The sequence below is a fragment of the Theropithecus gelada genome, chromosome 8 (genome assembly GCF_003255815.1).
Source record: "Theropithecus gelada isolate Dixy chromosome 8, Tgel_1.0, whole genome shotgun sequence".
Classification (NCBI taxonomy): domain Eukaryota; kingdom Metazoa; phylum Chordata; class Mammalia; order Primates; family Cercopithecidae; genus Theropithecus; species Theropithecus gelada.
In genome coordinates this window covers 125,537,646-125,560,891 of record NC_037676.1, presented here as the reverse complement: position 1 = coordinate 125,560,891, position 23,246 = coordinate 125,537,646, and the positions used below count along the sequence as shown (strand labels likewise).

Genomic DNA, 23,246 nt, shown 5'->3' with positions numbered 1-23,246 from the left:
AAAACATCAGGTGATTCTATTGTTAGCTGCTAAACCACGGCCTTTGGCAATGTGTAAACAAAATGCTATTTGATTAAACATACGACAAACTCGCCACAATATAAAAAGCTTTCAAAAAGTATCCAGTATGACCACCCTTTTCATAGACTTGGAACTTTAAAAAATTACAGACCACAGACAGTCAGTTAAGTGGTTACTGAATATTCTTAGGGACTGAAAGACATTCCGAAATGCAGAACTGTGGATAAGCCCAGGAAAGAACAGGCTGAGATACTACTTGCATTTTGTAGTTTATAGTGATGACTGTTTTCCTCCTGCTACGGGCTGAATTGTGACTCCCTCAGAATTCATATGGTAAAGCCCTAAACCCCAGTGCCTTAGAACGTGACCGAGGTTGGACATAGGGTCTTTGCAGAGGTCATTTAAAATGAGGTCAGGAGGGTAGATCCTAATCCTATGTACTGGTGTCCTTATAAGAAGAGCAAATTTGAACACCAACATATACAGAGGGAAGACGATGTGGAGACGCAGGGAGAAGATGGCCATCTGCAAGTCAGTAAGATAGGCATGGAAAAGATCCTTCCCTGACAGCCCTCAGAAGAAACCCCAGCCCTGGCTAGGCGCAGTGGCTCACGCATGTATTCCCAGAATTTTGGGAGGCCAAGCGGGAGGATTCCTTGAGGCCAGGAGTTGGAGACCAACCTGGGCAAGGGAGTGAGACCTCTGTGTCTACAAAAACTAAAAAAAGAAGAAAAAAAAAAGGAAAGAAAAGGAACCAACTCTGCCAACACCTTGATTTCAGATACTTAGTTTCCAGAACCGCGAGAAAAATAAATTTCTGTGGTTTAAGCCACCCAGTCTGTGGCACTTTTTTTGACAGCAGTCCTAGTATAATATGCCTATGTTAGAGCTAAGGCATGAAAATGACAGACCATAATATGCAGTCCTAGCATCATATGCCTATGTTAGAGCTAAAGCACGAGGTAGTTATTTGGTGAGTGGGTGGGAGAAATAGCCCCATGCATCCACTTTATCAAGAAATGTAGAGAGAGGAGATGGATTTTATAAGGTCCTTGAAGTTGAGTCCTTTCACTATTTGATGGAAAGGTAAATTCAAATTGTAGAGAAGGCGACATATGTCCAGGAGATGTAAAGCACTGTCTTTGCTGGCTCACAGTCATCTTCTGAAGGAACTGTCCTTGCTTACAGCCTCTGCTGCCCAAGTAAAGCTGCTCTTTCCCCACAAGACTGGCTTCCCCTCCTAACCCGGCAGATTGCACTAAGCTGACCTTTTAAGAAGAAACGTGCTGGACCAATCAGGTTCTCTCTTTAGATTTGGGAATTGGTGCATTAGCTCTAATGAACAGAGCTCAACGGTCATACTGGACTCCTTGGCTGAGGCTACTTGGCCAAGCCATGTTCTCGAGGAGACTTAAAAGGAGTCAAGAGGCCAGGTGCGGCGGCTCACGCCTGTAATCCCAGCACTTTGGGAGGCTGAGGCGGGCAGATCACATGAGATCGGGAGTTCGAGACCAGCCTGACCAACATGGAGAAACCCCAGCTCTACTAAAAATACAAAATTAGCAGGGCGTGCTGGCCAATGCCTGTAATCCCAGCTACTCAGGAGGCTGAGGCAGGAGAATCACTTGAACCTGGGAGGCAGAGGTTGCGGTGAGCCGAGATTGCGCCATTGCACTCCAGCCTGGGCAACAGGAGCGAAACTCTGTCTCAAAAAAAAAAAAAAAAAAAAAAATCTGTTTAAAAGGGAGACAAGAGAGGAGAGGATGGAGTAGATCTGCAGGGTCAAAGAGTAGCTTTCGTTCCTGGATTGAGCTAGCTTACGAGAGTTTCTGTACCTCACAACCAGAACTGTGTTGACTGGAACAGTATGAAATCAAGAGTGAGAAAATCAGGGCCAACGTCCTTCCCTGAGGAGCCACATACATCAGTCTGGTCTCTCTTCCATGCAGATTCATAAGACTTTCAGGCTGGAAAGACCATAGAAAGCATCATCAGGCTGATATTTTCTGGGCAGTTAAGGTAAGCCAGGCGCTTTTCATGAACTATTAACCCTTTGAGCTAGGACACAACAGTTGTAATGTTATCTTCATTTTACAGATGAGTGAAAACCTAGACAGGTTAAGAAACCTGCCCTCAGTCACATAGTGCGGTAACTCAATGACAGAAATGGCCACCATTGTTTGCCGTTCCTGTAACCTCATCCTTTGCGATGTGACTTTGCAGCTGCTTTCAAAAGGTGGGATCAAGCCGAAAATGGCAGTGCACGCCTGTAGTCCTAGCTACTTGGGAGACTGAGGCGGTAGGATGCCTTGAGCCCAGGAGTTCAAGGCTGCAGTGAGCTGTGATTGTGCCACTGCACTTCAGCCTGGGCGACAGCAAGACCCTGTCTGTCTCTCCCTAAAAAAAAAAAAAGGAGGTGGAATCAGGGCTTGCTCTGTGATTGGCCTTGGTCAGCAAAATGTGGCAGAAACGACAGTTATGTCAGCTCTGAGCCTAGGCTTCAAGAGACCTTAAAGGCTGCTTCTGGCTTTCTTGGAACCCTGTGGTTGCTTATGAATGAGTCCAGGCTATTCTACTGGAAGATGAGACACGTGGCCCAGTTCCCGCTGTGATCAACAGCCAGCCATCCACTGAAGGTGTGGCTGAAGCCGTCCTGCATAAGCCAGCCCCTGGACATATGAATGCAGCTGTCCTAGACCAGGCAGCCCCCAGACAGCCCACCTGCTGACCACAGATGCCTGAGCAAGTCCAGCTGAGATCGGCCAAACCTGTTCCAGTTCAGAACCATCCAGATGAGCAGACTCACCCAGCTGACCCACAGACCTCTGAGGTAAATAACTGCTTCATTTCTTAAGCCACTAAATTTTGATGGATTTGTACTTCCTGATACAGTTAGCAAGTGGCAGAGAATCTGGGATTTGACAGTGACCATCTGACTTCAATGACAGTGAAAGGTCTCAAATCCAGTGCACACTGTAGCTTGGCTAACGCAATGCCTTCTTTCTTAGAAGCAGTGTATGTAACATCTTTATTAGGATTTAGGACTGGTCAGGATGGATTCAAAATCCAGCTTACTTATCCTGGGTAGCTTAATGTCTCCAAACTTTAGCTTCCTCATATGTTAACTGCAAACAATACTCACTATCTCACAGAGATACCAGGAGGATATAATGGGATAACATATCTAAAGTGCTCTGAGTTTAATGACCTTTCCTAGAATATGGAAAGTCTGCAATGGGTCCGAAAGTTCTTAATGACTGAAGGCATTTCCTTCCCAGTGTTGATGTCCATGTAACTGACAATTTTAGGAACGGTACCTCTTCTCAGAGTTTTTGTAGTTTGTAACCCTTAGTTATTTCTACAAGAATTTTTTCCTTAATTATAAGCATTTGTTTAGACGAGTATTTCTCAAAGTCTGCAGCTGCATGTCAAATGTAGATTCATGACCTCATCCCAGACCCACTGAATTAGTGTCTCCCAGGAGTGGGGTCTGAGAATCTATTTTTAAAGAAAGTTCTCCATAATTTTCATGAACGTTAAAATTTAAGGACTGCTACTTAGACTTCTCTGCAAAGACTGAAACACAGTGAATTATTGCATTTTCTCACTCTAGTGTTGTTTTCTGGTGGGGTGTTCCCTAGGGTTATTTGTATGCTAAGTTTTTAGGTTAAAAAATATATACTGCCACTTTTTCCTTAGAAGTCATGCTGATATAGCCACCAAGGTTTTTTTGATTGTTTGTTTGTTTTGAGATGGAGTCTCGCTCTGTCACCTGGGCTGGAGTGCAGTGGTGCAATCTTCTTGACTCACTGCAATCTCTGCCTCCCGGGTTCCAGCGATTCTCCTGCCTCAGCCTTCTGAGTAGCTGGGACTACAGGCGCACGCCACCATGCTCAGCTAATTTTTGTATTTTTAGTAGAGACAGGTTTTCACCATGTTGGCCAGGATGGTCTCGATCTCCTGACATTGTGATCCACCTGCCTCAGCCTCCCAAAGTGCTGGGATTACAGGCATGAGGCACCCTTCCTGGCCAAGACACTAAGTTTTGGTGGATATAGAGTTACACGCCAATGAATGAATCAACCCAGATGACACTATGATTAAAATATAAAGTGTATCAATGTGTTACTCTTTGAATGAATACTGGAAAATCAGTTTTCCTCTCTGTTTTCCTTGTTTTGCATCTATAGTCCTGTAGTCCTATATATGGTCCTATGCTAGAAGTAGAGGGAAAGAGTGGAGGGAAGGAATTTTACAAGTACCAAGAATACTGACTTGTTTTTACTGTTGTTATTACCAGTAATATTATTATTTTCACAGAGCAAGCACTAAGAGAAACAGGAAATGGCTTGACCCCCAAACTGACTTAGAAAGTTTGTTCAGCCTGAATTAGTTTTAGTAGGAACATTTTTGTTCACCTTCTAATGTAGCCATTAGAGAATAGTGGGAGCACTTCACTAGGGCTAAATTCTTAAGTCCGCCTAACTATAGTCAGAAGTTTAAAGTGTCTTAGTTTGATGTCTTTTTTGACTGTTCTATTTCACGGTATCATGTTTTTAAAAAGACTTTTTCACAAAAAGTAGAAAAAGGAAAAATAATAACAGAAGGGAGCTACTACAAAAAGTGCTGTTGGAAGCCGATTCCTCTTCAGATGACACCAGAGCTTAGAACTTTTTATCCAAAGCTCTTCATTTCCTACCAATATTTTTTTTCACTGTTCCAAAGGTGGAAGAGGCTCTGAATAGCAAAAGTGCTGTGCTTTTTAAAACCTGCTGAACAACTTCTATCTCTAAGAGTACTGAAGTTTTGCCATACCAGTTTGAGTATGACAAACTGCAAAACATATGCATAAAAAAATCTAGACTATTCTAATTGTGCCAATCCATGGTTTAAAAAAAAAAAAAAAAAAACTTCTGGAGCCACGCAGCTGTTAAAATCCATCATATTTACAATTTTTATAAATGAATTTATTTTAATAAAAACAAGTTCCTCTGTGAGGCTGATCTCTAAGCAGATTTATGTGGGCTGGCACAATCTGCTATGCTAAACATATATTCATATTGCTTAAGTCTGCAACCAGTTTTTTTTTTTTTTTTTTTTTTTTTTTTTGAGTGGTGATGATAACAGTCTTGCTTTGTAGAAGGATACCAAGTAATTGGCAGCAATTCAGCTAAGGATATTGTTCTCAGCACTGTGTTTTCTTGGACAGAATTGCCCTGTGGGCATGACCCATAACTGGGAGAATTCTGGGCTGCTGGTATTGGGCAGTGAACCAGGGAGACAGCTTATAGGGAGGAGGAGTGACTCTATAAACCAGTGCTAAAGAAGAGGAGGAGGAAGAAGAAAGCAAGGGAGGAAGTGGGGGTAAAATGTGAAGTTGCAGTCAACGGCTCCACGTCCCTAAAGGGGTCTCTTCTTACCTTTCACTTGAGACATCTTTATGCTACTGTTTTTGCTTGGCCACTAGGTTGTACATTCCTGGAAGACAGGAATGTTGCCTAACTCAGCCGTACATCTCCCACAGTGCCTGGCATACACTGGCACACACAAAAACTAGTCATCAGCCGGGTGCAGTGGCTCATGCCTGTAATCCCAGCACTTTGGGAGGCTGAGGGCAGATCACGAGGTCAGGAGTTCGAGACCAGCCTGACCAACATGGTGAAACCCCGTTTGTACTAAAAATACAAAAATTAGCCGGGCGTGGTGGCGTGTGCCTGTAATCCCAGCTACTCAAGAGGCTGGGGCAGAAGAATGGCTTGAACCCGGGATGCAGAGGTTGCAGTGAGCCAAAATCGCGCCATTGCACTCCAGCCTGGGAGACAGAGCAAGGCTCCGTCTCAAACAAACAAACAAAAACAAACGAACAAAAGAAAACTTGTCATTAAATGTGTAGACAAAAGAATGAATTTCTCTATTTGAAGCATTTCCAGACCCTTCCTTGGTCTAAAGAGGTTCCCAGTGAGGGCAGTACTGCCCCTTGGGGGCGCACTGAAGTTTTGCGGGGGCAGTTTTTGTTTTGCACTGTATTGGTGGCAGAGTATTCGCATTGTGAAAACTCTGTTATTTTAAATTTTTTCTTGATATTAGTACATATTTTATTATAAACTACTTTCTATTTTTTCACCTTTATTGGAACATTACATTGGTTTCTCGAAATTATTTGTAGAGATAGTATGCATTAGGAATTTAATTCCAGAGGAGTAAAGCAGTGTTGTATTTTTTGTTGTAAATACAGGGCGTGGAATGTGGCAGGGTTGAATACCTTTGCTTATAAGATTAAGCCTCATCCTACACAAGTTTTAGGATTCTAAGATGAAACCTATAAATAAAAAGAACATTGTAGAACACTGATTTCAACAGATTCCACGGGCAGGCGCGGTGTCTCACTCCTGCAATCCCAACACTTGGGGAGGCCGAGGCTGGCGGATCACTTGAGGTTAGGAGTTCGAGACCAGCCTGGCCAACATGGCGAAACCGTCTCTACTAAAAATACAAAAATTAGTCCAGCGTCAGGTGATGGGCGCCTGTAATCCCAGCTACTTGGGAGGCTGAGGCAGAAGAAAAGCTTGAACCCGGGAGGCGGAGGTTGCAGTGAGCCGAGATCGCGCCATCGCACTCCAGCCTGAGCGACAGCGCGAGACTCCGTCTCAAAAAAAAAAAAAAAATCATATTTCCACTTGAAACAACTTCATCTTTTAGGATTAATGTGGCTCAGCGGAGCTCTGCTGTGCTTTTAGGATTAATGTGGCTCAGCGGAGCTCTGCACAAAGGGTCCGCGACTGGGATGGGGGTGGGGAGTGAACGTCAAGGGGCCCAGGGGCGCTCGAGCGTCCAGGACCCGGCGTGTGGAGCGGCTGGAGGGTGAGTTGCCGCTCTCCGCTTTGGTTCTGTTCCTCCTGGTTCTGACGGCGGTGCGGGGGAAAGGGAAAGTGAGTGGAGAGGGGCGGCGACGCCGGGCGGTGTTCCCGAAAGCCCGGGCACTCGCTGACCCCGCTGCAGGGCTGGTTCCCTGGAAGCCGTCGAGATGTGAAGCCCTCGACTCGGAAAGAAGTCTCGGGAAGAGAGAGTGGCTGTTCGAGGGGAGGAGGGCGGCGGAGGGACAGAGGGCGGCTCCGCCTTACTCGGCGGTTCCAAGTGCGGCTGAACTGAACTTTCGGTGTCAGCGGGTGGAGCTGCGGCCTGCGGAGGAGCGAGGAGAGGTGGTGCTACCGCTGACAAGAGGCGCGGCGACATCTGTCAGGGCACGGGGTTCCCAGCCGGACTCGCGGCGGTCTCGGAGGGGCGGGGCTTCCGCCCAAAGGGGCGGGGCCTGAGTCGTGTCTCCCCTGGGGATGGGCGTGTGATGACAAGGGGCGTTTCAGTAGAAGCCAGCATGCTTACCTCTCACGATCCAGCAGTGACATTAGGAAGGCGGAGCGCAAGGAAGGCGGGGTTGCCTTCTGTGCTGACCCGAGAGAAGACTAGGCTTCCGTCGACAGTGGGCGGAGCGGTCGCCGGCAAAGGGCGGGGCCATTTCGAGCCCTGGGAAGGCGGGGCTTCTCCTGACAGAGGGCGGAGCTTCCGCAGCCTGGGGCGGGGCTTCTGTTGACAGGGGGGCGGGGCGGCTCCCTACCTCCCGCGGTGCGCCAATCCCCGGACTAGGGGCCGGGGTCGGACCCCAGTGGAGTAGCAGGGTCTGGGCGTGGAAAGCCCGGCGCCGTACGGGGTGGGGGCGCGCGGAGGACGCGCGCGCCGGAGGGCCACTCCTTGACCGGCTCTCTCCCCTCCCCCTCCGCCCCCGACGGCCGCTGGGGCGCGCGCCTCTCCTCGCACCCCCACCCTGGGTCCCCACGCTCTGCGGGGCCACCGAGCTGCTGAGGCCCCTTTGCGGGCCCGCCGAGCGGTTCCGGGTTTAGGGTTCACAGGTCAGAGTTGACTCCCTGAAAAGTGCAGCCGGTTTGAAATGCAAGATGGCGGCGGCGTGGCGCTGAGAGGCGCGGCGGCCCCTGCAGGTAGTGGCGTGAGCCGGCCCCGCGACCAGCGGGCCTGGAGACTCTGGGCTGCGGGTGGGAACCGGAGCGCAGAGTCCGCGGCCGGCACGGGAAAGGCGAGTGGCGCGGGGCCCGGCGGGAGGAGGGTGGCCTCACAGCAGAGACCCCTGGGGCTGAGCCCGCTCGCGGCGGCCGGTGGCGTGGTGGACCCGGCGCGGGGCGTCCAAGGGGACGGACGGGGCCTGCCTCGCGGCTGGGCAGTCGCCGCAGAGGGACAGATAGACCCACAGCCTCCCTCGCTCTTTCTGGGTGTCTCCGCCACCGAAAGAGCTTGGGGGCGGGGGGCTCTCTGGAGGGAAAATCTCAGCCCCCTGCCTTGGTGAGGACTGAGCAACTTAGGATTGTTGAGGGGAGTGAAGACTGCGTATTCCCAGCGGAGGGCGCCGCCGGAGGGAGCACCCCAGTGATGTTGGGAGTCCTAGAGGAGGTCGGGAGCGCTGTCCTCCGGGGGCGTGTGGCTACTTCGTGGGGACTCAGTCTCCCTGAGGGTAAGGAGAGATTCTCTTGCTGGAGCTGAGCGCACTGACTGAGGTTGGAGCCCGAGCAAACCCTTCGGGAGAAGTCCTTACCTCCAGTTCAAGGAAGGCTGTGCGCACCCGTTTCGGGGCCAGGCCGTGTCCCAACTTTGGGGAAGACTGGGAGTTGAGTCCTTAAGAACCATATTACGATTGTGAGGAAGCCCTGGGATTTACGGAGAAGTTAATTAAAGAGGATGGTAGGGGCGTGGGGGTGTGGGGGCTGACCCATGGGAATCCTCCAAGCCTTAGGGCCCACAGTGAACAATCTACTAATTCCTCAAGGGGAATAAAAGGCTGGGAAGGAGAGGTTTGAGAGGAACAAAGTCTAAGGGCAGGAAAGAAGAGCCCTGGCAGATGCCCTTTCCTTATATATTTACACCAAAGTTGGAGGTAAAGGGACTTGGCAATTCTTTGTTTTAGTACCTTTCCTGTCTTCTCTCCTCCGTGGGTAACTGTGAGGAAAGAGCATAGCCCCTGAGAAGGAAAAGATTCCAATTTGATATCCTTAGCTTAGGTTAGTGAAGGATCCAGCAGCTGGGAAGGCGTCAATGAGAAACAGCAGGCAGGGGAATTAGAACAGGGACTAGGGATGAGAAAAGAGAAATACAGGGAAGATATCGGACAGCAGGAATTCCACAGCCCTTTCTATCAACTCAACCCAGCTATTAGGAAAAAAAAAAAAATGCGAAGAGATAATCTTTGAGAGAAAAATGTAAGAAAAGGCTGAGAGAGAAGTTGTGATGTGATTAGGCTGGGATTCCATGTAACTTAAGCAATTCTTTTGGAGGTTAATGTGATAGCAGAAAAAGGAAAATAACAAAATTGGAAAATATACAGCGGTTCACGGTTAGGGAGGAAGAAGCAGTTTTCCCCCAGGAACAGTTAATATTTGGTTTGGGGTGTGTGTTGTGTGTATACATATATAAGAGCACTTTAGATTTGTTGGTATTGGTCATTGTTTCTCAGTCTTTGTCTGAAAGCTTTAATTTGTGTTGTATGGTGCTACATTAATTATCTTTGTGTATGAAAAATTATTCTGAAAAAGTCATTCGTTTTTTTGTTGGGAGTGAAGGTGAGCAGGAGTTGGTTTTAACAGGGAAATTGACCCTAGTATACCCATCGATTATTTTAATTTCTAAAGTAGCAATTCTGACTCCTGATTTTTAAGCAAAAGAAATGTGAGTGCTGCCATTGACAATAATGCGGGAACAGGACATAAAAGAAAAAGGGCTTTCATGAATATTTTTTTCCTTTTAGTTTTTCTCTCCTTTCCCAAAGCATTTGAGGGCTAAGCAGACTAATTTTATACAAAGTAAAATGTATAATCGTGGAGCTTTTCGATACAAAATGATAGCATTTCAGTTACCAATGAATCTTTTTTGTTGAAGTACCTCTTCAGATTCCTTATTTAACAATCAGGATTAAAATGAGAAATAAAGAGTAATAGTTGGGTAACTGATGATAGTGATGATTCATAGAGATTTCTTGAACCATTCTTGTAATTTCAAAAGAACTTTAACGTCTTCAGTGGAAATGTTTTAAAGATAGAGTTCAAGTATAAACTAGTTTAGAACTTCACATTTGGAACATTGTATGCATGTGTGCTGTTCTTTGGTTTCCTCAGTGTGCATGTAGCTCTAGTTTTATATTCAATTCTGAACAGATTAGGCTGGGTGAACCAGAGAGGCATTAATGCCAGATGGTTTGAAAATATGCTAAAGCCGAAAACATAAATGTGTCTGTGCTAGTGAACACTCATTAGTACATTTCTTTCCTTTATAGCTAAGCTTATTATTTCACTGGATTTGGGAGGTAGTTCATGCATGATGTAGCAATTATTTCACCTTTAATGATAATTGTAAGTTCTTTTTTTTTTAATAAATGGGGACAAAGTTTTACAGTTATTAGCGAAATTAATAGCATAGGAGAGGTGGTTAATTTTGAAGATTTTTCTCCCTTTTGTATTATTTTATATTAAGATGGAAAGGTTACATTATGATGTATTATATTTCTTATGCTAATTAAGCATAAAATGTGATATTTGAGACTTAGTTTGCTGTAAATTATAACTTAATATTTAAATGAAAATGCTTTTAAAGTTATTAAAATGATCACAAATGTTGCTGAGGAAATAACCCTTTTATTTGTGTTGCAGCATTGTGGATTTGGGCCCAAAAGACTTTACTTAAATTAACAGTGTTGAAAGTTCAGCATCTAGTTTTTAATCTACTATCATAGTCAATGCAATTATTCAGAGAAATTTTTAGAATTATCTGTTGTACTGTTTATGGTGCTAGCCAGTGATACACATTTTTTAAACCATTGTAAGTATTTATTTATGTTGTGATAAGCACATTTACTGTTAAGACTAAATTTTTTGAACTTAAAATCCTTTTAAATAATCATACGTATTTTCAAATGTAAGTTATATTTCTGTTTTTGAAACTGCTACTGTCTTTAGAATGAGTCAATGTTTCTATACTACTACTGATAAATTTTATTGTATCCTTGTTGCTCTGATATATTTGTAGTCATGAATAACCAGATTTGCATGACTGAAGTTGCTGACTTAGATTATTAATCAGAATATACATTGAGTTTACATTCTGGAGATCTGCATTTTATACAGGATATTCTTAAATAGTAATATGTAAATTTTTAGGTAGTTGCCACGTTTTGATCTTAAAAGATACTTAATCTTGGCATTTTATACAATTGGTTTCCAATTTAAGAGGTAAGACTGTATACCTTTGGTCTAAACAAATATGATGACATACTTTGGAAAATAAGTATACATGAGCAGTTTAAGAATGATGTTTAGTCAAGGAAGCCAATTGAATACTTTTTTTTTTTTTTTTGAGACAGGGTCTCATTCTGTGGCCCAGGCTGGAATGCAGTGGCATAATCATGGCTCACTGCACCCTCAATCTCCTATGCTCAAGCAATCCTCTCTCCTCAGCCTCTCGAGTAGCTAGGACTACAGTCATGTGTCACCCACACCCGGCTAATTTTTAATTTTTTTTTTGGTAGAGATAAGGTCTTGCTGTGTTGCCCCAGCTGGTCTCAAACTCCTGGCCTCAAGCAGTCCTCCGCCTTGGCCTCCCAAAATACTGGGAGTACAGGCGTGAGCCACTGCATTCGCTGAATAAATAATTTTTAATGCAAGATTTTAATTTTCAGTTCTTAGTTTTAGATTTTAAAAAAAATCAGAATTTATCTTAACAAAATTAAAATATTGAAGTCATAGCCATATCATATATTATTGTAAATAAAATAACTCTTTCATTAAATTTTGGCGATTTCCTATTTCTCAAGATTTCTAATCCTTTTTCCCATTCTTAAAAGTCTTTCTTTTCCTTTTTTGTTTTTTAGTGAGAAATGAAAGAAGATAGGAGGTTCTGATATTTCTAAGCACTTAACTCATAATTATGTTTTTCTTCTATCCTAAGTTTATTCTCTTTTACAATCCAATATTCTTAAAAAGAAGTTTGTTAAAACTTTGCTAGACATGGGCTGTACTTGGGAGTGGGGAGGATCATGAGAACAATTTCTGCTCGTTACTATGATAAAATTCCTTACATCAGATGTTTGCTAGTTCTATGAAATACCCCTTAAATATGTCATACAGTAATGATTCATTTTGAAGCTAAGGTCAGAAAATGTTTGTGGGGGAGAGGTTAAATTTGATTGATTAATACCTGCCTATTGAAGCCAACTTGTTCCAGCGTGATTTAATATGCTCAAAGGTACGAAATGGCAAATACATTTTGCTGGTTGGTTGTTACCCAGATTCTTAAAGTATTTTATCACTTGTCAACAGTTAGCAAATTTTAAACAAAGATTTCTTTGCTAACATTCATTGTGTTCTAAGTACCAAGAAGTATTCCAGAAACTTTACATGTGTTACCTATTTCAATCCTCACAACCACCCTATTAAGTAAGTAGTATCCTATTAATATTACTAGCCCCATTTGTAGATGACAGGGCTGAGGCACAAATAGGCTAAGCCATTTGTCTAAAGTCACACAGCTAGTAAGTGGCAGTGCTGGATTTGAACCCAGTCTGTTCCAAATTTTTCAGGCTCTTGGTCTTTTTTTGTAATCCATCTACTACCAGAACAGCTTGTTCTGTTTTATTATATAATGTATATAGCTGAGATGAGCTCTTTAATTTTTGGAATTCACTCATACTAAATTAAGAAAAATACTTTGAATTAGATAGAAATGTTCTGAAGTAATCCCAGTATCAGGAACTTAACATCAGGCAACTAGGATTTTCATTCAAAAGCACTGATGAGCTCATTTTTGCTCCTCTGGTATCCTTGTGCCTTTACATGTCTTGGCAGCTCTTCTTAAGAGACTCATTCAGTAAAATATCTTACAATTACTGTGTGATTTTAAGAGTGGATTGAAATAGGTTACCAGTTTCCTACAGTATTAATAATTCATTTTGGAAAATAACTTTCCCTCTTTGGCAGCTGTTTCCTATCTTCTCTTCTAGTCCACATCCTGTAGATTGATGGCTAACGAGTGGCAGAACAAGGAGATACCAGGAAATGAAATTGTAGAGTCCCAGGCTACAGAGATAACAAGATGCTTCACTGGGCCTACCAGGAAAATGCTCTTTTGCTTTTCATAAAAATAGTGTACTTATTCAGCCTAAGTTTTAACTTAATCTAGAGGTATTTTACTAGAGGACTGGTGTATTTACATTATTTCTTGATGTGAGAAGTTTCTTCATAAACCTGTAATAGTAGCTGGAATCAAAAAATAAGGTTAATTGGGAAAATAATCTTCCTTAATATTTATTCATTATAGTTTACAGAGAATAGTGCTTAAAGAATACAACAAAAGGCCAGTTAGGGATCACGCCTGTAATCCTAGCCCTTTGGGAGGCCAAGGCGGGTAGATCACTTGAGCTCAGGAGTTTGAGACCAGCCTGGCCAACATGGTGAAACCCTGTCTCTACTAAAAATACAAAAATTAGTTGGGCGTGGTGGTGCGTGCCTGTAATCCCAGCTACTCGGGAGGCTGAGGCAGGAGAATCGCTTGAACCAGGGAGTCAGAGGTTGCAGTGAGCCGAGATTACGCCACTGCACTCCAGCCTGGCGACACAGCGAGACTCTGTCTCAAAAAAAAAAAAAAAAAAAAGAATACAACCAAAATGCTTTAACCCTTCAAAAGTGTTATTTATGACTGTTCTAGTAAGAGAAGCAATTGTAGCTTTATTAAACTTTTCTGATTGGTTTAACTGCTCTAGGTTATATACTACAACATATTTGGACAGTAATTGAATTTTCAGAGAATTATTTTCTATTTATTTGATTGCATGATATTAATGCTTCACAGTGCACTGATTGTAAAGCCATTTGGTAGTAGCTTTCAGGCAAAAACGACATGGCTAAACACCAGTCATTCTGTTAGATAACCCCATGTTTACAGATCAAGTACTACTAGTTTGTTTAACTTGTTTTGGCTTGTGTTGTCAGCATTAATAATCCTCTCCATTCTGATTAACGTAATAAATTAGGATACAAATGTCACTAGGTTTATGTACAAACACATAAACATATACAACTACTTCCATTTCTTAGTTTAACTAAATTGTCTTCATAACCTTTGTATACTTATTTATTTATTTTGAGTCAGAGTTTCACTCTTGTTGCCCAGACTGGGGTGCAATGGTGCGATCTCGGCTCACTGCAACCTCTGCCTCCCCAGTTCAAGCGATTCTCCTGCCTCAGCCTCCTGAGTAGCTGGGATTACAGGCATGCGCCACCATGCCTGGCCAATTTTGTATTTTTAGTAGAGACAGGGTTTCTCCTTGTTGGTCAAGCTGGTCTCGAACTCCCAACCTCAGGTGATCTGCCCGCCTTGGCCTCCCAAAGTGCTGGGATTACAGGCATGAGCCACTGCGCTGGCCTATATACTCATTTTAAAGAACTCCCAATTTCTACATCTCAATTTTCACTTTACAGACGGCATATATTCACATTTTGAAATTTTATTGAAAATGATGTAGTAGTTATTTGGTTGTTCTGTATAATACAAATAGAATTTTTTAATGTGTAGTGTTTGTGTTTCCTACCAATATTAGGATTGGTATTTAGATGGTTCTTTTAAAGTTTTGATGAGGGAATAAACTTTTTTTTTTCCAAAATTACATTTATTTATTAAAAACTAAGCCATAAATTGTAGAAATTTCCTAAGGCTAAATTATATCTAGAATAATAAAATGTGAATTTTTTGTAGGAGAAGACAGACAGCCGCTTTGGACCTGTTGGTGATGATGGCCTGAGCTAAACATCTAACTAGAAGGGATACCCTTCCATTTCAAGAACAGAATGCTAAGGAAGCTGTGGCAAGTATGTGTTTCATTGTTTTGGTATGGTAAAACTCAGATACTGAATGTACTCACTTTAGATTCCATGATACTATATTTGGCTGAAGTTTTTAAAAGCTTTCCTTAAAAAGCAGCAGACATATGTTAACACTTTTTTTAATATACTTTCAAATTTTAAGAGCTATAACTATAGGACTGCTTTAATTTCAAAAGAGACAGCATCACACTTCATAATAAAGCTTATATGGTATATTTATAATTGATTTTAAACTTAGTATTTGATGAAATCTGCTGTGTCAGGCACTATACCAAGTGCTGTGATAACAGAGGTAAACAAGACAGAATGTACCTTTGGTGTGGGGAAATTGATCTAGAAATTTTGCTATGCTTTTACCTATATCCAGAAAAATGCTTCAGGATGTTCAAGAACAAATCCTGAAACTATATTTTCAAAACATACGCTACTAATAATAGTTAATTATAAGAGTCAGAATATTAAATATTCTTACTTATATTAACCATACCAAAACCTAAATATTTGAATATTGATCCTTTTGTAGTTCATAAGTGTGATGATTGGGTTTCATGCTCACGTGTGAAATGTGCCTTTCTCAAACCTTGTTATGACACTGGCACATTACCTGTGTGACGTTAAAAATATATATATATATATATTTGAATATATTTGTACATAATTGCTTTTATATTTTATCTGATTAATTAATTGGCTTTTATAAGAAGCATTTATCCAATTGTTATTTTAGATGATTCCAGAAAATACTAGGAAAGATTTGATAAACATTAATGTGGTAGTTTTCATTTTTAAAAAATTGATAACAGAGTTCTTTTAAGTTGATATTGCCAATACTGATTACTATTATCTTTCAAAGTATTTTGAAAAATCAAATTATTATATCCTCAGTGAAGTGAGTAACAGTTACCTTACCTTTATAAATAGAGAAGATAATGACCAGATGAATGGTTTTTCAGTCTTCAGAGATAATCTCACTTGGAACTGAGAATAGCATTCTTGTGTTAGACTGTCTGTAAAAGACTTAACACACCTTCTTGAGAGAAGTAGGGAAAAATTGTTTTCGGCAGAAAATTACTTTTTGATCATGTTCACAAACTCTTCACAAGATAAGATATTTCATGATACTGCTAGTTTATATATCACTTTCAATGTATTACATACCTACCTACCTACTTGCCAGCTGTGCGGAGAAAACTAGGATGTTAGTGTCCGCGGGAGAGACCTTTCAAAAAGAGATTTCACTCCTCCAATCTATGTTTGGAGCTTGCCAGAAAAAATCTGTCCAGTTTGGATTCTTCTTTTAATCTTTAGTGTCATTAAGGTCTGCTTTCTCAGATGGAAAAAAACAGGTAGACAGGATAGGGTTTCTTACTTTTCAGCCTTAATTAGCATTAGCAAAGGTATCCTCTGACATTTGGTTATCTTTGACCACAATTTCTTAGATGCTTTCACTTTTACTATTTTTATTCCTGTTTGTATATTCACTTTAATACTTGATTTTCTGTTGTCTTGAAACTATTTTTTGGCAGTTTTCTTGAGATTTATCTCTCAGGTAGTGATTCTAGGTTACCAGCAATCGTTAAGAACATCTGCTGTGGATATTAATTTGTGTTGTCAAATTCCTAATTTAATTTTTTAAGAACTTGATGTTTCTAAATATTTTAACATTTTATTTTTATTTTTACATTTTAACTTTGAAAATACCTTAATTGTGTAAAAGTAACCTTTATTTTTTTTTTAACACAGTGGGTACCTTTTGTTTTAATCTGACCTCATTCTTTGTTCGTACTGTTCAGGCATTCCGTGATTTTTGTGTATTTGTAACTTTTAGTTTAATACAAACGTGTTAAAGTATTTTCAACTGGCTAAACAGAACTCTTGATTCAGAGAGAGAGAAGTGACACTAAATAAATTACAGAATCCTAAACATTCTCGGTATATATACAAATGCAGATTCTGAGGGATTCTCCATGTGCATGCTTTTGCTATCTAAGAACAGTTTTAGTTTTGATGCTACATCAAAATTAACATGATCCCTAAAAACTATAGTATCTTCTAAATGCTCTTTTTTTTTTTTTTGAGACAGAGTTTTGCTCTTGTCGCCCAGGATGAAGTACAATGGCATGATCTCGGCTCACTGCAAACTTCTTCTCCCAGGTTCAAGTGATTCTCCTGCCTCAGCCTCCCGAGTAGCTAGGATTACAAGTGCATGCCATGATGCCAGCTAATTTTTGTATTTTTAGTAGAGACGGGGTTTCACCATGTTGGCCAGGCTGGGCTCGAACTCCTGACCTCAGGTGATCCACCCACCTCGGCCTCCCAAAGTGCTGGGATTACATGCGTGAGCCACCTTGCCCAGCTCTAAATGCTCTTATTTGACCCAGAATTGGTATAAAAAACAAAGTTAGTGGCCAGACACAGTGGCTCATGCCTGCAATTCCAGCACTTTGGGAGGCCGAGGCAGGCGGATTACGATGTCAGGAGTTCAAGACCAGCCTGGCCAAGATGGTGAAACCCCATCTCTACTAAAAAAATACAAAAATTAGCCAGGCTTGGTGGCAGGCACCTGTAATCCCAACTACTTGGGAGGCTGAGGCAGAGAATTGCTTGAACCTGGGAGGCAGAGGTTGCAGTGAGCCAAGATCGCAACACTGCCCTCCAGCCCGGACAACAGAGTGAGACTCCGTCTCAAGAAAAAAAAAAAAAAGTTCGTTTTTATTCGCATAAAATCTTACCAAATAACATGCTTTTGTGGCTAACTAGGCCAACATATTGTTATCTGTTAATCATTTAATTTGAAGTCCAAGACAGCCAGAAAAACCAGAAGCTTGCAAATTCAGTGCAGTTGTGGCTCTGCATAATGATAAAATATTTTAGACTTTTTTTAGTAGTAGTAAGCATAGAATTTGAAACAGTCCACTAACTTCTTAGTGTATTACATCGAGGACTTTTTAATTTTTAAAAAAATGTAGTAGAACACTATTAAAGTATAGTTTTCTCATAAAACAGAGAAGTAATGATTCTAAGTATAAATTTGCATTTGCTGTCTTTATAGTAACTATACCCTTTTCTCCTGAATTTCACTGCCAAAATCATTCTTTGAATGTTTGCTCTCCCTTGTTTTACTCTTAAGTAATCCACAAATTTAAATATACTCAATTCATATATAAAACTGATGTATTACAATAACATTTTAGATGTTAGTAAATGTTTATTGAATGTTCATTGCTATACTTTAATAGAATGTTTTAGATTCAAGGATGTTTTAATATTCTTGACTAAGGTAATTTTTATTAAGAATTTTACCATCGAAAGTAATCTATGGTAAATCAAGCACAATTGTTTTTATAGCTCTTCTATAAATGAGTGTTTAATGAAGTAAAATGTATGTAATAATACATAGTATAGCTATATTTAAATTTTTTTTTTTTTTTTTTGAGATGGAGTCTCGCTCTGTCACCCAGACTGGAGTGCAGTGGAGCGATCTCGGCTCACTGCAACCTCTGCCTCCTGGGTTCAAGTGATTCTCCTGCCTCAGCCTCCCAAGTAGCTGGGATTACAGGCACCCGTCACCACACTCTGCTAATTTTTGTATTTTTTTTAGTAGAGACGGGGTTTCACCATGTTGACCAAGTTGGTCTCGAACTCCTGACCTCAATTGATCTGCCCACTTCAGCCTCCCCAAGTGCTGGGATTACAGATGTGAGCCACCACGCCCGGCCTAAAGATATTTTTTAGCAAACATTATTGGGGTCCTAGTAAGTATTTTGTTGGGCCCTGGGAATATAGTGGATAGCTAAATAGATATTCTTTCTGATCTAAAAGAAGAACTTGGATAAGAACTCTTAAACTTTTTAGATTGTGATGAAACACATTTTGCTTTACTAAAATGCTTTTCTGTAGAGAAATATTAATTGTAAAATTGTAAAAATCAATTGTTTTGATGAGTTCAGAATCATAAGTTGATTGAAGGGTATCCTACCCTCAGGAGAAGATCCAGTATGCAGATAGATATATGGTAACTGGCTAGTCTAGATCTACACCCTGGAGATTGTGTTTGGGTGGTCTTGAGGGCTCTTAGAGCCAGTCTGACTTCTCAGAGCTCCAAAAACTATACCTGAATGCTACATACTGAGGGATTCCTGCTTCCCTGGAAAATCCTTTTTTGTTGTTGTTATTTCCTTCCTTCCTTCCTCCCCTCCCTTCCCCTCTCTTCCCCTCTCTTCCCCTCCCTTCCCCTCCCCTCCCCTCCTCTCCCCTCCCCTCCCCTGTCCTTCCCTTCTCTTCCTTCTCTTTCTTGTCTTTCTTTCTTCCTTTCTTCCTCCCTTCTTTCCTCTCTTCCTCCCTCCCTCCCTTCCTTTTCTTTCTTTTTTTTTTTTTTTAAACAAATTTGCATGTCATCCTTGCCCAAGGGCCATGCTAATCTTCTCTGCATGGTTCCAATTTTAGTATTTGTGCTGTGGAAGCCAGCACTGGAAAATCCTTTATGTAGCCATGTTTTTTGCCTTAATAATAGAAAAGAAACTTTGTTTCCAGCTTGACCATAGAAATATTGGTCATACATTGGCCATAGAAATATTTTAGTCTATTTGCAATTTTAGGGTCTTGAAAGTATTGTTTGTGGTACTTTATAATAAAGCAATGTGATAACAATATTAAAGAAAATTTGTAGGCTAGGCAGGGTAGCTCATGCCTGTAATCCCAACACAGGGAGGCAGAGGTGGGAGGATTACTTGAACCCAAGAGTTCAAGACCAGCCTGGGCAACATAATGGGACTCTGTTCTCCACAAAAAGGAAAAAACCACAAAAGAAAAAGAAAACTTGTGAATATCACACATAAAAATGTCACCCATAATCTCATGTGAAATTTTCCTTTTTTACATATTCTCGTCTCATCTTTGTTCACATGCATACATATTTCCTCACAGTTATTATAATTAATATGCAAATTTTCTGAGTTTTAAAAAATTTAACAGTAAATGGGTAATTTTTCCATATTCCTTAATTGCTCTTAAGATTATCAATTTTAATGGCAGTATAGCAATTAATTAATTTGATCAATTTTCTAAAAACACTTCCCCTACTGAAAAGTTAACTGAAAGCAGTTTTGTAAAGTAATTACATTCACAGTGCTGGATGCATTTACAGCATACTTTTTTTATTGGCAGACTTAATTTTAATTGTGTTTTAATTGCAGAGTCACCTAGCTACTGAGTTGTGCAACTGACCTCTAACCTCTTTTTATAGGTAAATAGTGCAAGCTTCCCCAAATTGATTTTGAGCCCTGTTTTTAGTTGACCTTCAAATAGAGGATGTGATGCCTTCAGCTAATAGTGATTTCTATACAGCAATTTTCCTGTCCCAGTCCCATTGCACTTTAATGATAAAGGGAGATGAATAGGAACAACATCCTAGAAATTCTTATTCTGTATTTTTACTCCTACTTTTTCATCCAATTTTTGTGCATTTTCAGCTGATTAAGTTGCTTAAAAAAAAGTGAGAGAACTTATAATATTAAATAAATGGTGTTTCTTTTTTTTCCGGAAATAATTTTTCAGGGACTGAAAATAGCAACAATTAGGCACCTACTTTGTGTCAAAGTAAGTGAAGGAAGCATTTTTACTTCCTCTGATGTGGATACTACTATTTCTGTTTCCCCCAGGGAAGCCTTCTCTGCTCCTTTTCTAGAAGCCTCCTGCAGTGTGCTCATATAGTTCCCGATACTTCCTGTCTTACTGCACTAATCACAGTTATTCTAAGTAATTGTTTACTGCTTGCTTTCCTTGCTTCACTGCTAGTACCTGAAAAAACAGAGACTGCCTGTCTTGGTCACCATTGCATCATTACTGCCTAACACAGTACCTTTCACATGGTTGACATACAACAAATAGTTGTTGAATAGAATTTGTTGAATTGAAGAATCTTGGTTTTATACATGAGAAAATTGAGGTTGAATTGAATAGCTTTTCCAGGCACCTAACTACTAATTGACAAAGGTGACTGCAAAACCTGTGGTTTTACCCTATCCACAATGCCTTTATGAATTAATTACTCTGGGCCTGGGATTCTTCTTCCATAAAAATGGGGCAGTTGTACTAAGATCCTTGTTTCCTCCAAACTTATGACTTTATAATAAGAATTCCAAGGATACCTTTGTTTGCTCTTTGGTCTATTTTTAGACTATAACATATTATGCAGAATTGAGCTTTTGGACCAAATCTTGAAACTCTTTTGGGACTTCTCAGTCTCTTTTTAGAAATACGTTAAATAATACATTGACCTTACTTTTGTTAGCAAAATCATGGGGGTCTGACAGTAGATAATAGCAAGCAAATAGTCTTTTTTTCTTTTTTTTTTTGAGACGGAGTCTCGCTCTGTTGCCCGGGCTGGAGTGCAGTGGCCGGATCTCAGCTCACTGCAAACTCCGCCTCCCGGGTTTACGCCATTCTCCTGCCTCAGCCTCCCGAGTAGCTGGGATTACAGGCGCCCGCCAACTCACCTGGCTAGTTTTTTGTATTTTTTAGTAGAGACGGGGTTTCACCGTGTTAGCCAGGATGGTCTCGATCTCCTGACCTTGTGATCCACCCGTCTCAGCCTCCCAAAGTGCTGGGATTACAGGCTTCAGCCACCGCGCCCGGCCTTCTTTTTTTTTTTTTTGAGATAGAGTCTCTCTCTGATGCCCAGGCTGGAATGCAGTGGTGCGATCTTGGTTCACTGCATCCTCCACCTCGCAGATTCAAGTGATTCTCGTGCCTCAGCCTCCCCAGTAGCTGGGATTACAGGCGCCCACTACCAGGCCCAGCTAATTTTTGTATTTTTAGTAGAGATGGGGTTTCACCATGTTGGCCAGGCTAGTCTCGAACCCCTGACCTCAAGTGACCCACCCACCCCCGCCCCCAGCCTCCCAAAGTGCTGGGGTTACAGGCATGAGCCACTGCACCTGGCCTCTCTAGATGAGTTTTTGAATTTCATGGCTGAGCAATGGCTCAATGAGAGGAGGATTTTTGATGAAACTGATATATTGTCTTCATATATAGATGTATACACACATACATATATATACACACACATATATACACATATATATATATTTTTGTTTGTTTGTTTGTTTTGTTTTGTTTTGAGATGGAGTGTGGCTCTGTCACCCAGGCTGGAGTGCAATGTCTCAATCTTGGCGCACTGCAACCTCTACCTCCTGAGTTGAAGTGATTCTCCTGCCTCAGCCTCCCAAGTAGCAGGATTACAGGTGTACGCCACCACACCCAGCTAACTTTTATATTTTCAGTAGAGATGGGGTTTCACTATGTTGGCCAGGCTGGTCTCAAACTCCCGACCTCAAGTGATCCGTCCTCCTCAGCCTCCCAAAGTGCTGGGATTACAGGCACACCCAGCCGGTACGTTTTAAGTTTTAAGCCAAAGGCTTTTATTTATTTTAATTAATTAATTAATTAATGTATTTATTTTTTGAGACGGAGTCTTGCTCTGTCGCCCAGGCTGGAGTGCAGTGGTGTGATCTCAGCTCACTGCAAGCTCCGCCTCCCAAGTTCATGCAATTCTCCTGCCTCAGCCTCCCAAGTAGCTGGGACTACAGGCGCCTGCCACCACGCCTGGCTAATTTTTTGTATTTTTAGTAGAGACGGGGTTTCACCATGTTAGCCAGGATGGTCTCGATCTCCTGCCCTCGAGTTCCACCCGTGTCGGCCTTCCAAAGTGCTGGGATTACGGAAGTGAGCCACCGCTCCCGGCCAAGCCAAAGGCTTTAAACACATCTCAGGATCCCTGAAAGGTGGAAGTGGGGATTGTAAGATTCATGGAATTTGGTCAGAGAGTAGTTTAACCTCTGCCTCCTCCAACCAGATAGCTCCTCTTTTTTCTTTTTTTTTTTTTTTTGAGACAGAGTCTCGCTCTGTCACCCAGGCTGGAGTGCAGTGGCGCGATCTCGGCTCACTGCAACCTCCACCTCCCGAGTTCAAGTGATTCTCCTGCCTCAGCCTCCTGAGTAGCTGGGGTATTGTATTACAGGTGCACGCCACCACGCCTGGCTAATTTCTGTATTTTTAGTAGAGACGGGATTTCAGTGTTGTCTAGGATGATTGATCTCCTGACCCTGTGATCCACAGGCCTCGGCCTCCCAAAATGCTGGGATTACAGAAGTGAGCCACCGCACCTGGCTGATGGCTCCTCTTTTATCTGTTTTGACCTGGGATTTCTCATAACATTTTGTTTGAAGAAAGGGCTCCCTTGCTTAAAACAAAAAGTTTGAAAACCACCACTTTGAGGAAAAAGTTTCAGAAAGAAAC

General features: G+C 41.6%; 1 protein-coding gene and 2 non-coding genes across 6 annotated transcripts in view; 2 read left to right on the top strand and 1 right to left on the bottom strand.

The window, feature by feature from the left end:
• Positions 1 to 6,654: 6,654 nt before the first annotated feature.
• The window catches only part of ZHX1 (zinc fingers and homeoboxes 1), a 28,214-nt gene continuing 11,622 nt past the window's right edge, over positions 6,655 to 23,246 (top strand). The window contains exons 1-2 of one of the 4 annotated variants that reach the window (XM_025393240.1): positions 6,655 to 6,882; positions 14,821 to 14,933. The gene's annotated coding sequence lies outside the window, so the exon portion shown is untranslated. Of the gene's footprint in view, positions 6,883 to 7,418; positions 8,108 to 14,820; positions 14,934 to 23,246 lie in introns of those variants that run through there. The other 3 variants (XM_025393239.1, XM_025393242.1, XM_025393238.1) reach the window with 3 other exon arrangements.
• On the top strand, positions 15,460 to 15,562 carry LOC112630889. The gene has a single exon (XR_003121015.1). It is a non-coding gene; the product is annotated as a small nucleolar RNA U13 (small nucleolar RNA).
• Positions 19,312 to 19,418, bottom strand: LOC112630820. Its single transcript, XR_003120957.1, has one exon. It is a non-coding gene; the product is annotated as a U6 spliceosomal RNA (small nuclear RNA).